The following is a 13,543-nucleotide window of genomic DNA, read 5'->3' as shown; positions in this document are numbered from 1 at the left end:
TAAAACCCAACCATAGCATTAAGCATCAAGTCCCCTTTTATCCCATACGCAAACAACCTACTTACTCGGGTTTGTGTTTCAGTCACTCATGCAACCCACCATAAGCAAATCATAAACATATTGCAAACCCTACAGAGGGAATCCCTCACTCTTGCGCGACACGGAGGGCACCATAGGATAGCACCAATAATAAAACATGCAACTCAAACCAATCATAGCAATTCATCAATCACCGGTAGGACAATAGAAATCTACTCAGACATCATAGGATGGCAACACATCATTGGAAAATAATATGAAGCATAAAGCACCATGTTCAAGTAGAGGGTACAGCGGGTTGCGGGAGAGTGGACCGCTGGATATAGATGGGGGAAGGGGATGGAGATGTTGGTGAAGATGGCGGAGGTGTTGGTGAAGATCGCGGTGATGATGATGGCCCCCGGCGGCGTTCCGACGCCACCAGAAGCAAGGGGGAGAGAGCCCCCTTCTTCTTCTTATTCCTTGAACTCCTCCCTAGATGGGAGAAGGGTTTCCCCTCTGGTCCTTGGCTCCCATGGCTTGGGAGGGGCGAGAGCCCCTCCGAGATTGGATCCATCTCTCTGTTTCTGCGTTCCCGGATTCTACCCCTTCACCGTTTCCTTTATATCTGGAGATCCGTAACTCCGATTGGGGTGAATCTTTCGCCCAGATCTTTCTCATAAAATTAGCTTTCTTATTCCAAAAGAAGAGCATCAACGGCCTTATGGGTGGCCCACGAGAGACCAGGCCGCGCCCAGGGGGGAGGGCGCACCCCCTGTCTCGTGGCCACCCCGGACACTGTTTCGCGTTGATTTTACATCCCAAAAATCATAAATATTCCAAAAAAATCTCCGTCTGTTTTTATCCCATTTTGGACTCTATTTGATATTGGGTTTCTGCGAAACAAAAAACATGCAACAAACATGAACTAGCACTGGGCACTGGATCAATATGTTAGTCCCAAAAAATAGTATAAAAAGTTGTCAAAAGTATATAGAAGTTGAATAATATTGGCATGGAACAATAAAAAATTATAGATACGACGGAGACGTATCAGCCATGTACACGATTCCTGGCCGTACATATGCGCGAGTAGGTGTTTGAGACCCCGCCCGTATGTACGTACGTGGCCGTATTTTGTTTCTTGCACACTGGCCGATGTACGTACGTGTACATGCTACGTGTGCGCCTCTACTACGACACGCGCGCGCCTCTACATCCACCAGTATGTATGTACACGTTCGCGACCAGAATGACAACACTACGTACGCTTCAACCAGGTGGGTCCCGACTGTCATGCACTTCCTTACGTGCGAAGATGTAGATGGTGGGTCCCAACAGTCAGGGGGCGAATCGTTGTTTTGCCCGGACGCACTTCCTTGCGTGCGAAGATGTAGCTGGTGGGTCCCAACATTCAGGGGGGCGAATCGTTTTTTTCCCCGGACGCACTTCCTTGCATGCGAAGATGTTGCTGGTGGGTCCCAGCAGTCAGGGGGAAAAGTTTTTTTTTTTGCAAAATACAGTGGCCCGTCCGGTGGGTCTCAGCTGTCAGGTGGAGGAATCATTATTTTCCGTGTAATAAGGAGGCACTTCCTTGCTGCGGCCGTGGACCCAGCTATCAGCCTCTCCACGTACAGTCCACGTCCGATGGAAGTCGTTCCTTGACCACGTTGACCACGCCGCACCGAGAGCACCACGGCGGTGGACGACGGCGAGGCCTAGGAAGGGGACGACGCGGAGCCGGGGAAGACGCGGCAGTTGATGCCCACGCGGAAAGGAGTACGAGGGTTCACTGGTTCGGCTGTGGTGTGAGGCTGCCGTCACCACAGAATAACAGGGGGTGTGGGTGAGTGGAGGGATGGCCTGGCCAGGGGTGGGAGTAGTAGGGGGCGGTGAGGCCTCCGCGGCAGCACAGCCAACCACGGGAGGCAGGAGCAGGCGGCATGACCGATGCTGCTTTGGGCGGCTGGAGCAAGAAGACCAGAGGTTGAAGAAGCATGATGGCCGTTGGATGGACATCGTACGGTCACTGCAGCTAGAATCGTTTATATTGACTAAGTTGACAAAGCCCTTGGTCCGCGTCAAATTAGTAGGCCCACAGGTCAGTTTCCAAAATGGTGCGCCCCAGATGTCAGGGGGAGGAATCATTTTTTGGGCGGGTGAAGCTAGAATATCCGAGATTGAAGAAGAAGCACGACATCCGTTGGATGGACATCCAACGGCCACTGCTACTAGAACCATCTGTTGACTATAAGTTGACAAAGCCTTGCATACGTGTCAACTCTTTTTTTAGGGAACGCGTCAACATAGTAAGGCCACAAGTGTGTGGCAGAGAACTTATAGCCTTTTTGAGATTTGTAAGAATGTGCAACCCATTTTTGAATTCTAATGGAATTTACTACAGCCCATTTACAGTTTGTTAAAAATACAACCCATTTCAACCAACCGTTCAAAACAGAATTCAATAAAATTTCCCACATTTTGATGGGATCGAAAATATTTTTATCCCGAAATTTCTAGTCAGATTAAATACAATTTCAATATAAATTTATATTATGTAAAAATCCAACGAAACATTGTGCTCCAACAATTAATGAAATTAAAATTTTCAATATCAAAAAATAATATTTTATAAAGTAATTACGTGTTTGGTGCATTTTTATAGTTACTGCCCAGTTTTTTATAATTACATCCCATTTATTATTTCTTAAAGCCCATTTTCTTGTTAAGCCTAATGCATCACTCCTAGGAAAGATTTGCAGCCCAGCGCGGTGGAAAATAACAACCTGACCTTGCCTGGGTATTCCTAAAAAAAGTATAGCTGAGCTAGTGATACGTCTCCAACGTATCTATAATTTTTGATTGTTCCATGCTATTATATTACCAGTTTTGGATGTTTATGGGCTTTACTTTACACTTTTATATCATTTTTGGGACTAACCTACTAACCGGAGGCCCATCCCGTTTTGTTTTTTTTGCCTTTTTAGTGTTTCGAAGAAAAGGAATATCAAACAGAGTCCAAACGGAAAGAAACCTTCGGGAGCGTTATTTTTGGAACTAACGTGATCCAGATGACTTGGAGTGCAAGTCAAGAAGTAGTCGAGGCGGCCACGAGGGTGGAAGGCGCCCCCCCTACTGGGCGTGCCCCCTATCTCGTGGGCCCCTCGGGCGTCCACCGACCCACTTATTCCTCCTATATATACCCACGTACCCCGAGAACATCAGAACAAGCCACGAAAACCTAATTCCACCACTGCAACCTTTTGTATCCGCGAGATCCCATCTTGGAGCCTTCGCCGGCGCTTCGTCGGAGGGGGAATCAACCATGGAGGGCTTCTACATCAACACCATAGCCTCTCTGATGAGTGGTGAGTAGTTTACCACAGACCTTCGGGTCCATAGTTATTAGCTAGATGGCGTCTTCTATCTTTTTGGACCTCAATACCATGTTCTCCTCGATCATCTTGGAGATCTATTTGATGTAACTCTTTTTGCAGTGTGTTTGTCAAGATCCAATGAATTGTGGGCTTATGATCAAGTTTATCTATGAGAATTATTTGAATCTCCTCTGAATTCTTTTATGTGTGATTAAGTTATCTTTGCAAGTCTCTTCGAATTATCAGTTTGGTTTGGCCTACTAGATTGATCTTTCTTGCAATGGGAGAAGTGCTTAGCTTTTGGTTCAATCATGCGGTTTCCTTTCCCAGTGACAACAGGGGCAGCAAGGCACGTATTGTATTGTTGCCATCGAGGATAAAAAGATGGGGTTTATATCATATTGCATGAGTTTATCCCTCTACATCATGTCATCTTTCTTAATGCGTTATTCCGTTCTTTATGAACTTAATACTCAAGATGCATGCTGGATAGCAGTTGATGTGTGTACTGTGGAGTAATAGTAGTAGATGCAGGCAGGAGTCGGTCTACTTGTCACGGACGTGATGCCTATATACATGATCATGCCTAGATAATCTCATAATTATTCGCTTTTCTATCAATTGCTCGACAGTAATTTGTTTACCCACCGTAATACTTATGCTATCTTGAGAGAAGCCACTAGCGAAACCTATGGCCCCTGGGTCTATCTTTTATCATATAAGCTTTCAATCTACTTTTATTTGCATCTTTACTTTTCCAATCTATATTATAAAATACCAAAAATATATTTATCTTATCATACTATCTCTATCAGATCTCACTTTCGCAAGTGGCCATGAAGGGATTGACAACCCCTTTATTGTGTTGGTTGCGAGTTCTTTGTTTGTTTGTGTAGGTGCGTGGGACTTTTGAGGAGCCTCCTACTGGATTGATACCTTGGTTCACAAAAACTGAGGGAAACACTTACACTACTATTGCTGCATCACCCTTTCCTCTTCAAGGAAAACCAACGCAAGCTCAAGACGTAACAAGAAGGATTTCTGGCGCCGTTGTCGGGGAGGTCTTCGCTCAAGTCAAGACATACCAAGTACCCATCACAAACTCATCTCCCTCGCATTTACATTATTTGCCATTTGCCTCTCGTTTTCCTCTCCCCCACTTCACCCTTGTCGTTTTATTCGCCCTCTCTTTCCCAATCTCCTCTCTCTTTCACTTGCCTTTTGTTTGCTTGTGTGTTGCATTACTTGTCATGATGGCGCAAGATAATACCAAATTGTGTGACTTCTCCAATACCAATAATAATGATTTCCTTAGTACTTCGATTGCTCCTCTTAATGATGTTGAGTCTTGTGAAATCAATACTGCTTTGCTAAATCTTGTTATGAAAGATCAATTCGCCGACCTTCCTAGTGAAGATGTCGTTACCCATCTAAACAACTTTATTGATTTGTGTGAGATGCAAAAGAAGAAAGATACAGATAATGATATTGTTAAATTGAAGTTATTTCCGTTTTCACTTAGAGATCATGCTAAAGTTTGGTTTTCGTCTTTGCCTAAGAATAGTATTGATTCATGGAACAAGTGCAAAGATGCTTTTATCTCTAAGTATTTTCCTCCCGCTAAGATCATCACTCTTAGGAACGATATTATGAATTTTAAACAACTTGATCATGAGCATGTTGCCCAATCTTGGGAAAGAATGAAATTGATGATTCGCAATTGCCCTACTCATGGTTTGAATTTATGGATGATCATACAAAAACTTTATGCCGGATTGAATTTTGCTTCTAGAAATCTTTTAGATTCGGTCGCGGGAGGCACATTTATGGAAATCAAGCTACAAAACTCCTTGATAATATTATGGCTAATTATTCTCAATGGCACACCAAAAGATCTACTAGTAAAAAAGTGCATGCTATAGAAGAAATTAATGTTTTGAGTGGAAAGATGGATGAACTTATTAAATTGTTTGCTACTAAGAGTGCTCCTATTGATCCCAATGATATGCCCTTGTCTACTTTGATTGAGAATAATAATGAATCTATGGATGTGAATTTTGTTGGTAGGAATAGTTTTGGAAACAATGCTTATAGAGGAAACTTTAATCCTAGACCGTTCCCTAGTAATTCCTCTAACAATTATGGGAATTCCTACAATAATTCTTATGGTAATTTTAATAAGATGCCCTCTGATTTTGAGAATAGTGTGAAATAATTTATGATCTCTTAGAAGAATTTTAATGCGTTGCTTGAAGAAAAGTTGCTCAAAGTTGATGATTTGGCTACACTACAAAAAAATACACTTCCGTGATGATACGTGTTTGTCACAGTAGGTCGGGTTTTTTTGTCATGCATGTACATCCATGACGATTTTATGACAGAATCAAGATAGTCATACCTGTGCTGTCATAGAAGTGTTCCATGACATTAGCAAAATTATCATCACGGAAATGTCCACTTCCATGACGATAAATCGCGCGTCACAGAAGTGCTTTCATCAAGGGTGATCGACACGTGGCATCCACCGTAACGGAACGCCGTTAAGCTATCGGGTTGGATTTTGGATACGATAACCCGTTAACAGCCCCGACCAATGGGAAATTTCCACGTGTAAAATTCCGATTGGCCGAAGGGAACACCTGTCAGCTTGTCAGTGGGCCATATGTCGCCCGTCCATTGGAGGAGACATGCCTATGGTACATCGACACATGGCTGGGCCCAACAGAGGCCCATATAGGTTAAAAAGGCCGACTCAGTCAAAGGCCCGTAGAGCTTAATCAGGCACTAGTGGGCCAGCCCAATAACGCCCTGCTTAATAAGGCCCAATTTACGGCCTGAAACCAGATCTGGCCCGTTAATTGTTCGCCCAATATTTGGGCCCATTTACGGCCCGAAGCCAGATCTGGTCCGTTAATTGTTCGCGCAATATTTGGGCCCATTTGCAGCCCGAAGCCAGATCTGGCCCGTTAATTGTTCGCCGAATATTCGGGCCCAACTACAGCCCAGTGACTTTCGGCCTGTTAGAGGCCTGATGTAGACATGGGCCCATTTCAGCCCGGTGTGACTTTCGGCCTGGGAATGGCCCGTGCTGCCCATGGGCCATATATGGTCCGACGAGACATCGGGTCCACTAACGGCCCGTGCTAAAGGTGGCAACAGTTAAGCCCAACGTGACTTTGGGCCTGTTAAAGGCCTGTCACGTAATTCGGCCTGTTGATGCCTGTACTAAGCTTTCGGCCTCTTAAAGGCCCATGATATCAGTGGGCCAACTAAGGCCCGAGATATGTTTCGGCTTGGTAACGGACCGTGAGCAAACTGGACCCATAACGGCCCGGTCTACATTTCGGCCTGCTGAAGGCCCGTCAATGAGTAGTGAAAATTGAGGCCCAACATGCATTTTGGCCTGCTAAAGGCCCGTGGTTTCATCTCGGCCGTAACAGGCTAGTACAATATTCAGCCTATTAATGGCCCAACGCTACCTAGGCCAAACTAAGGGCCGGGTCGACAAAAGGCCCAACTAAAATATAGGCCGATGTAAGTTTGGGCCTGGCGTAATGTGTGAAGGCCCCAATCATTCGGGCCCAAGAAAGACGCAGGCCGGCCCAATTGTGGCCCGCTAAAAACCTGGCCCGTTAGAGTCGAATGTTTCAGCCCGGTCGACTACATCTGATTTTTTTTCCAGATAGCGAATGATGGCAGTAACTAGTAGGGATTAAGAACAAACCTACTCTATACAATAAAGAAATTATGGCATAGTAACTAAGAATAAACTTACACTATACAATAAAGGATTTAAGGTATATTACATCCACTGGGCATCGAAGTTCGCCATCGGTGATCATAAAGCGCAACGAAGAAGCAGATTACAAAAACTGGGCACCATTGTAGTGTAACAAAATAATACTGAACCGAGACCACTTCCAAGACAGTTCAAGAAAGGTTAGCCTTGCGGGGGAACTGCTGCGCAAGCTGCTGAGCAAGGCTTTGAGACCGTCCTATCATGTCGGTCATAGCTTCCAGGTGTAGCTGTTTAGCGATGAGGTTCTCATTGGTGTTCTCCGCAATCTTTCTTAGAGATAGGACTTCAAGTCGAAGTTGAGTTGTAGAATGCCTTTCTGCTAGAACTAAGGACTGAAGAAGTCGAACTGATTCAGGCAACGAATTCTGTGAGCTTGTCTGACTATTAGTCTCAAGTAACTTGAACACTGCATCAAGACAAGACTTTGGGGTTGTCTTGCTATCTTCAAGATGTTTTGCCTTCTTTGCTGCAATATATGTTGGGTTTGTGTCACAGCCTTCAGCAGACTTGTGCATGCCATCAGGCATATCACCCTGAAACAAAGCAGAGAGATGACAGGTTTTGCACGTGTATAAACAAAGATGATAATTGTTCTGTCAATTCTATCCAATTTCAAATTAGAAAATAAAGAGTAAGTTCAAAATATCAATAGCATAATTTGGCATTGTTCATAATGCGGGGAGCTTCACCACACTACTGGATTACCATGTCAACATAACAAGCATAGATGAAGGGCAAAGACAATCATTGTATCTATTTTGGATAATGTGCATGGCATGTTCATATCTTCAGCCACATCAGTAAGATAAAACATGAGATGACAAGGTGCAAACGTGGGCTGCTTCACCACACACTAGATTATAGATCCACAAAGCCAAGCATACATATAGGGAGTATTAAGTAATGTGCATGGTATGAATAAGAAATTTGGTTTTACAAGTAAAACTTAGAACTTACGGTTCTTACGGGCATGCATTTTGGTAGAAACAGCAAACTAAACAGCAGTAAACGATAGGGAGTATGAGCAAATTAAACAACAGTTGAGGATAAAGGCTTTAGAAGGACTGACTTACATTAACAGTTAACACCGGCTTTATAATGCCCTTCTCCATGTCAAGGGAAGGATAACTCAAGAATTTCAGCACATAATCTTCTTCATAAGCATTGCCTGTACTCTACATTTTGTAGAGAGTAATTATAGATATGATAATACTGGAAGGGATAGAGGATAATGAAGATAAGATGCAGATTGATGCTACATAATCAACTACCAATCCATGGAAGTACAAGCGTTACAGGACAAAATGTACTGACAAGAGCAATGGGCTACACTTCTGCACTGGCATTGTCTGTGTATTCTACTTGTTGGTAAGATTAAATATAGATCTGATCTTTTTTAGTAAATGGTGGGCGAGGGAGATAAGATGCAAAATGCTACAAAATGAACCAATCCTTCTTCCCATAATACAAGAGTGTTTTGAACACCGGTGTACTATACAAAACATTCTTATATTATGGGACGGAGGGAGTAGCTGTTAATGTAAGTACAGTGGTAGACCACGTTCAGTCCTTACAAGAGGACTGCAGAGCTAAACCTCTTCAAAAGCATTGGGTTGATTCTAAATTTGTGTAAGACTCCATACGGATCTTATAATGTCCACCAAATGGACGATTACGAGGCTAACATGTGCAGTGATGCTACATAATCAAACAGCTATGAAAGTAAGTATGGTCATACAGGGTAAGAGGTACTCACACGAGCAATGCAGTGTGCAGTATAGTTGCGAGATTCTGTGGTCCCTTGAGAACGAATGTTCTTCTGCTAACAGTTTTCGTACAAGTGAGACATTAAGGCAAATGCAGAAATGTAGTTCAAATTGTGATGTGAGATCATAGACAGTACCTTACGCTGCAGCCGAGACCAATGTGTAACAAGATTATTCCAGTCACCATCGGATAAATGTAGCATCGGAGACTTTAAAGAAATTTCGTTCAGAGGCTTGCCATCGAAGTGCGCTTGCCTCAGGTAGGAACGATACTTCATCAACGAGTGCTTGAAAAGTGCAACCAACTCTTGCTCGTCATCACAATCCAGTTTGCTCCTCGCCTATTTAAAAGAATGAAATCTTGTGTCTTCTGTCAGCAGAAACATACAGTAATGACCATGAATAACATTAGTACATTACTTACGCGTAAGTTGCGGAGGAAGACTGGAAATTGTTCTGTGTCTACGGTATAATATTTCCATGAAGGAAAGATGTGCACAAAGTTCCTGACAACAACATAAGCTTCGTCTTCTAAACTGGGAAGAAATGGAATAGGGGTCCTATTTGCTGCAATTGGGGCTCTCTCTGGTTCGAAAAGGGATTTGGTAACTGGATTTGGTGTACTCTTTGCTGGAATGGGGGTTTTGTGTCGTACAGCTGGTGCTATGTCAACTGGCATAATCATACTGTTTGCTGCAGTTAGGGTCTGCTGAGTTGGGGCATCAGAAATGACCAGTGTAGTAGGGCTAGAGTCTGCTAGAGTTGGGGTATTTTGTGGGTTCGGTGATATTGCAACTACACCTAATGGGCTATTTGATTTATCAGGTGCCACTACCTTTTCCAAATACTTTGCTTGTGCTCCTCCACGATCAGCAATTGCCCTCTTCCTTTTGAATGTCTGATACACAAGAACAACATTTGAATGGATAAATATGGTATGATGACAGATGGAATATGTACTGAAAATGGATAGGCAGGGCGTATTCACATACATGATGTGTAAACTAAGCTAATGGCAGTTCAACAAAGTAGAAGTAATGCAAAGCATCAGTTGCAAGATATGTGTGAGCAATGTAACCTTGGAAGGTTAGAGAAAGTACCTTGATGGGTGAATAAGATAGGGCATCTTCCTCTGAATCCTCCACTAGGGAGCTACATTGACTTAGGTCTCCCTCTAGCTCAGAATCACCGTTAGGATCATATTTCGAGCATGAATCTGTAGGTGGAGAGCGTTTGCATTGCATTGCATCCAGACTTGATTTCAGTCCCTTAATGCCAAGTTTGATAGCCATGGCATTGTTTTGCTTTATTCTTTTCATGCGCGCAAGCTCATAATCATTATGATGCTGTTCAGAATCTAAGATTGATGAAAACATAAAAAGTAGTCAGATTATATATGGAATGCATTGCGGATTCAAGTTGGAGAGTGTCTCCCTATAAACCCCTACATATGCAAAGTTCACCTCCCCAACCGTGCTGACCAGACCACACACAGAAATACAAACCCCTTATGTCTCTATAACAGGCAGGAACACATTTCAAAACTGAAGTAGGAAAATTAGAATCATATGAAATTCGTATTTGAACAAATAAACTAAGCAATTATGAGTGGCGTAATGTTTAGCTTCAAGGGTGGAGTGTTGGTAGTGCGACACAAAGCAAGTAGGCAGATTGTATTCCATGTAAAAGATCGAAACCTATGTAAAAGCTGGAAATGACACTTTCTTTCTATACAATGCAGTGTTTGTTACCCACACATGATGGAAGAGATCACATAGAGAAATATTATTCCCAAGTGTCTACGGTTCCAGTATTTAGAAACAGGGTGGTCCACCCTAAAAGAATATTGACAACAAATATGACAAGGCAAGCATAGATGTAGTGAATCAATCATTTACTTGTGAGCTTATTAGGACAAGTATACAGAATTGTAACTACAGTAAGAGAACGTCCAAAATTTGAATGAAGAAGTTTGTCTAGCACTTATTGTTTGCAACTAATCGACATGAATAATTGGATATTATATCGAATGAGTAAGAAAGACAAGTAAAATTGTCAACAAACCTGGCTTGCAGTAGTAATCTGGGTCAATGTCACTACGACCAACAATCCAAAATGACTAGTTTCTATTCCGAGGGCCGGAATTTTGAGTAATGATCCTAATGACAGTCCTGCCTAATGAGTAATGAATCAATTAGAAAATGGGTGATGAGGAGTGGCTGCTGAGTGTTGAGGACGTATCTCAGGATAAATTGGGTTGGCTTGGTGGGTGCTGCACGCCTATGCCCTGAACGGACTGGGAAGGTAGGCACGGTGGCGCGCCCGGGCAGCGGTGACGCTGTTGGGCGAGCGGCTCCTGGCCTCCTATTAGTTCGGCGTCTCCTCGTAGAGTCATGCCGTCCGGGGACGGCAAGTCGCCGGCAAGGCAGGCGGCTGGGGGCGAGTAGAGATCTGAAGCGCGCAGCAGAACAGAGGGGAATCGGGGCCTGGGACGACCCAAAATCCTAGGGTGGGCCGGCCCACCGTGGGCACCCTGTAGAGATACACACCCGAGCGGCGAACATGCATTTTCGAAACTCTAAGCATATTTTTTTATTACACGAAGCACGTATTCTGATCTTATAGTGATCATAAAAGGGGGAAACTCTAAGCATTTTTCTTTAGCAAAAGTGGGTTTCCCCTCCGATTTCTATTAAAGAAACCACCACGGAACCAACATGGTCAATTAAACCCTAAGCATGATCAATTAAACCGTATTATGGTTGTGCCATGGCAGATTTGAAGCTGCAAACCGGAGAAATGATATTTAGCATCCATTGTTTGCTTCGAACTAAGAACTAAATTCTAAGAGCTGAAAAGAAAGTAGAGTAACAAGTTAAGATCTATTTTCTGGTTGAGATAAAAAAGTTGAGGAGATATGAAGTACCACCTCTCTTGCGGCGCCGTGTAGGCATCGGGGGTGCGATGGCTGTCAGTGGCGTTGAAGCAGATCTGCGATGGTAGACGGGTGCATCGGGGGATTAGTCCTGTTGCGGTGTGTCGGGGAAACTGATCCACCAACACCTATGGGGACCGGGCCCCTTTCGGTTCGGAGGGGGGCGGAGGCCGCACAAAGAGCGGATCGAGGCAGTACACGCGAGCAGTTTTACCCAGCTTCGGGCCGCACGGATGCGTAAAACCCTACTGCTGCTTGTTTGTGTGTATTGAATTCTTGCTCAGGAGCGATGGACGCTGCCAGACCGAGCGTGAGAGTGTTCCTGATGTTTCTAATGAGCCGAACCCCCTTCTACCTTGCGCTTGGGCCTCCTTTTATACTTTCAAGGGGTCACCGACAGGTGGCAACGTAGACTAGAAGGGTAAAAATGGAAAAGAATGCGGTAGGTGCAGCTATCGCTACTGTGGACACAGTGCACCCTACCTAACTCTGACGGCAGGGGACAAGGTCATTGAATGCCCGTCTGAGTTGCCTAAACAGTGCAAAACGTGACCGTTAGGAGCGCCACCGTTTGCCACGATGGCCTTCTCTTCATCTCCGCTTGCCACCGCGTACCCCTGGCTGCACAGGCTCCCGCCACGCGCCCCTGAGGAAGCCTCATGGCGACACGCGGGTGGGTGCGCTGGAGCGTGGGTACAGAGTGGCAGCGGGCCCCCGGCGAGTACCTTGTCGGGGTCGTCGTCTTGTCGAGTCCAGAAGCTTGTCGCTCACCGGACCTTGCCGGGACGTGCGGTGCATCGCGGCAAGTTTCTTGAAGTGCCGTGGTTGGCCTTCCCGGCAAGCTGCTCTTGCCGGGGCCTTATCTCTTCATCTTGAATGCTTTGTTCTTGAATGGCTCCAAAGGAACCCACGGAGGACTCTGGCGGTCGTCCGGCAAGCCTCGCCGCGCGGCGCTGCAACTGCCCGTGCACAAGTTCGCGATACTAAGGTACCCCTACTCTAGTACACCGACAGGAGCCCCCGGGCCTGGGCCACACACGGTGCCGAGCGCTGTTGGGCCAGGCCCAACACAGGGCACGGGCACGCGCGGAGCCTGGGTTATGCCGAATCTAACTCCGTATCCACCGCGCCCCCCGTAACGGCACATGTCAATCGCGGGGTCGTGGGAGAGATCGTGGGTGGTTGTTTATTTGGAAGGCCGAAATGTCCGCCCCGTCCCTCTTTATAAGCAGGGGAAACAGGGGCATTTCCCCCACCTTCGCCCTTCGCTGCTGCAATCTCAGAAATCTCCGCCGCCCTCCTTCGCTTGCAGAGTTGAAAGAGGGCAGCGCTCCGCCCTCGTCGCTGCCACCACCACCAGCGCCGTCGATCTCCCCCACCGCCTCCGCCATGCCTCCGAAGCCCGGGAAGGGGAAGGCCACGAAGGCCGCGACCACGAAAGCTGTGAAGTCGACCAAAGCGCAGCGGCTTGAGGCGCTGCGGAAGGAGCGGGCCACTTCCCCCCCCCCCCGAGCTCTCCGCGAAGGAGCTGAGGGAGTGGTACTATCTCTTCTGGTCGACGGAGACGCGGGCGCATCCGCGCACGAAGGTACTCTCCGCCGTCGCCTCGCAAGCAGCTCCAGTTGGCGGATATCCTTTCTTCGCCGTG

Source organism: Triticum aestivum, chromosome 3B, assembly GCF_018294505.1.
Source record: "Triticum aestivum cultivar Chinese Spring chromosome 3B, IWGSC CS RefSeq v2.1, whole genome shotgun sequence".
Taxonomy (NCBI): domain Eukaryota; kingdom Viridiplantae; phylum Streptophyta; class Magnoliopsida; order Poales; family Poaceae; genus Triticum; species Triticum aestivum.
The sequence above is the reverse complement of the archived record's forward strand: the minus strand, read 5'-3'. Positions refer to the sequence as shown.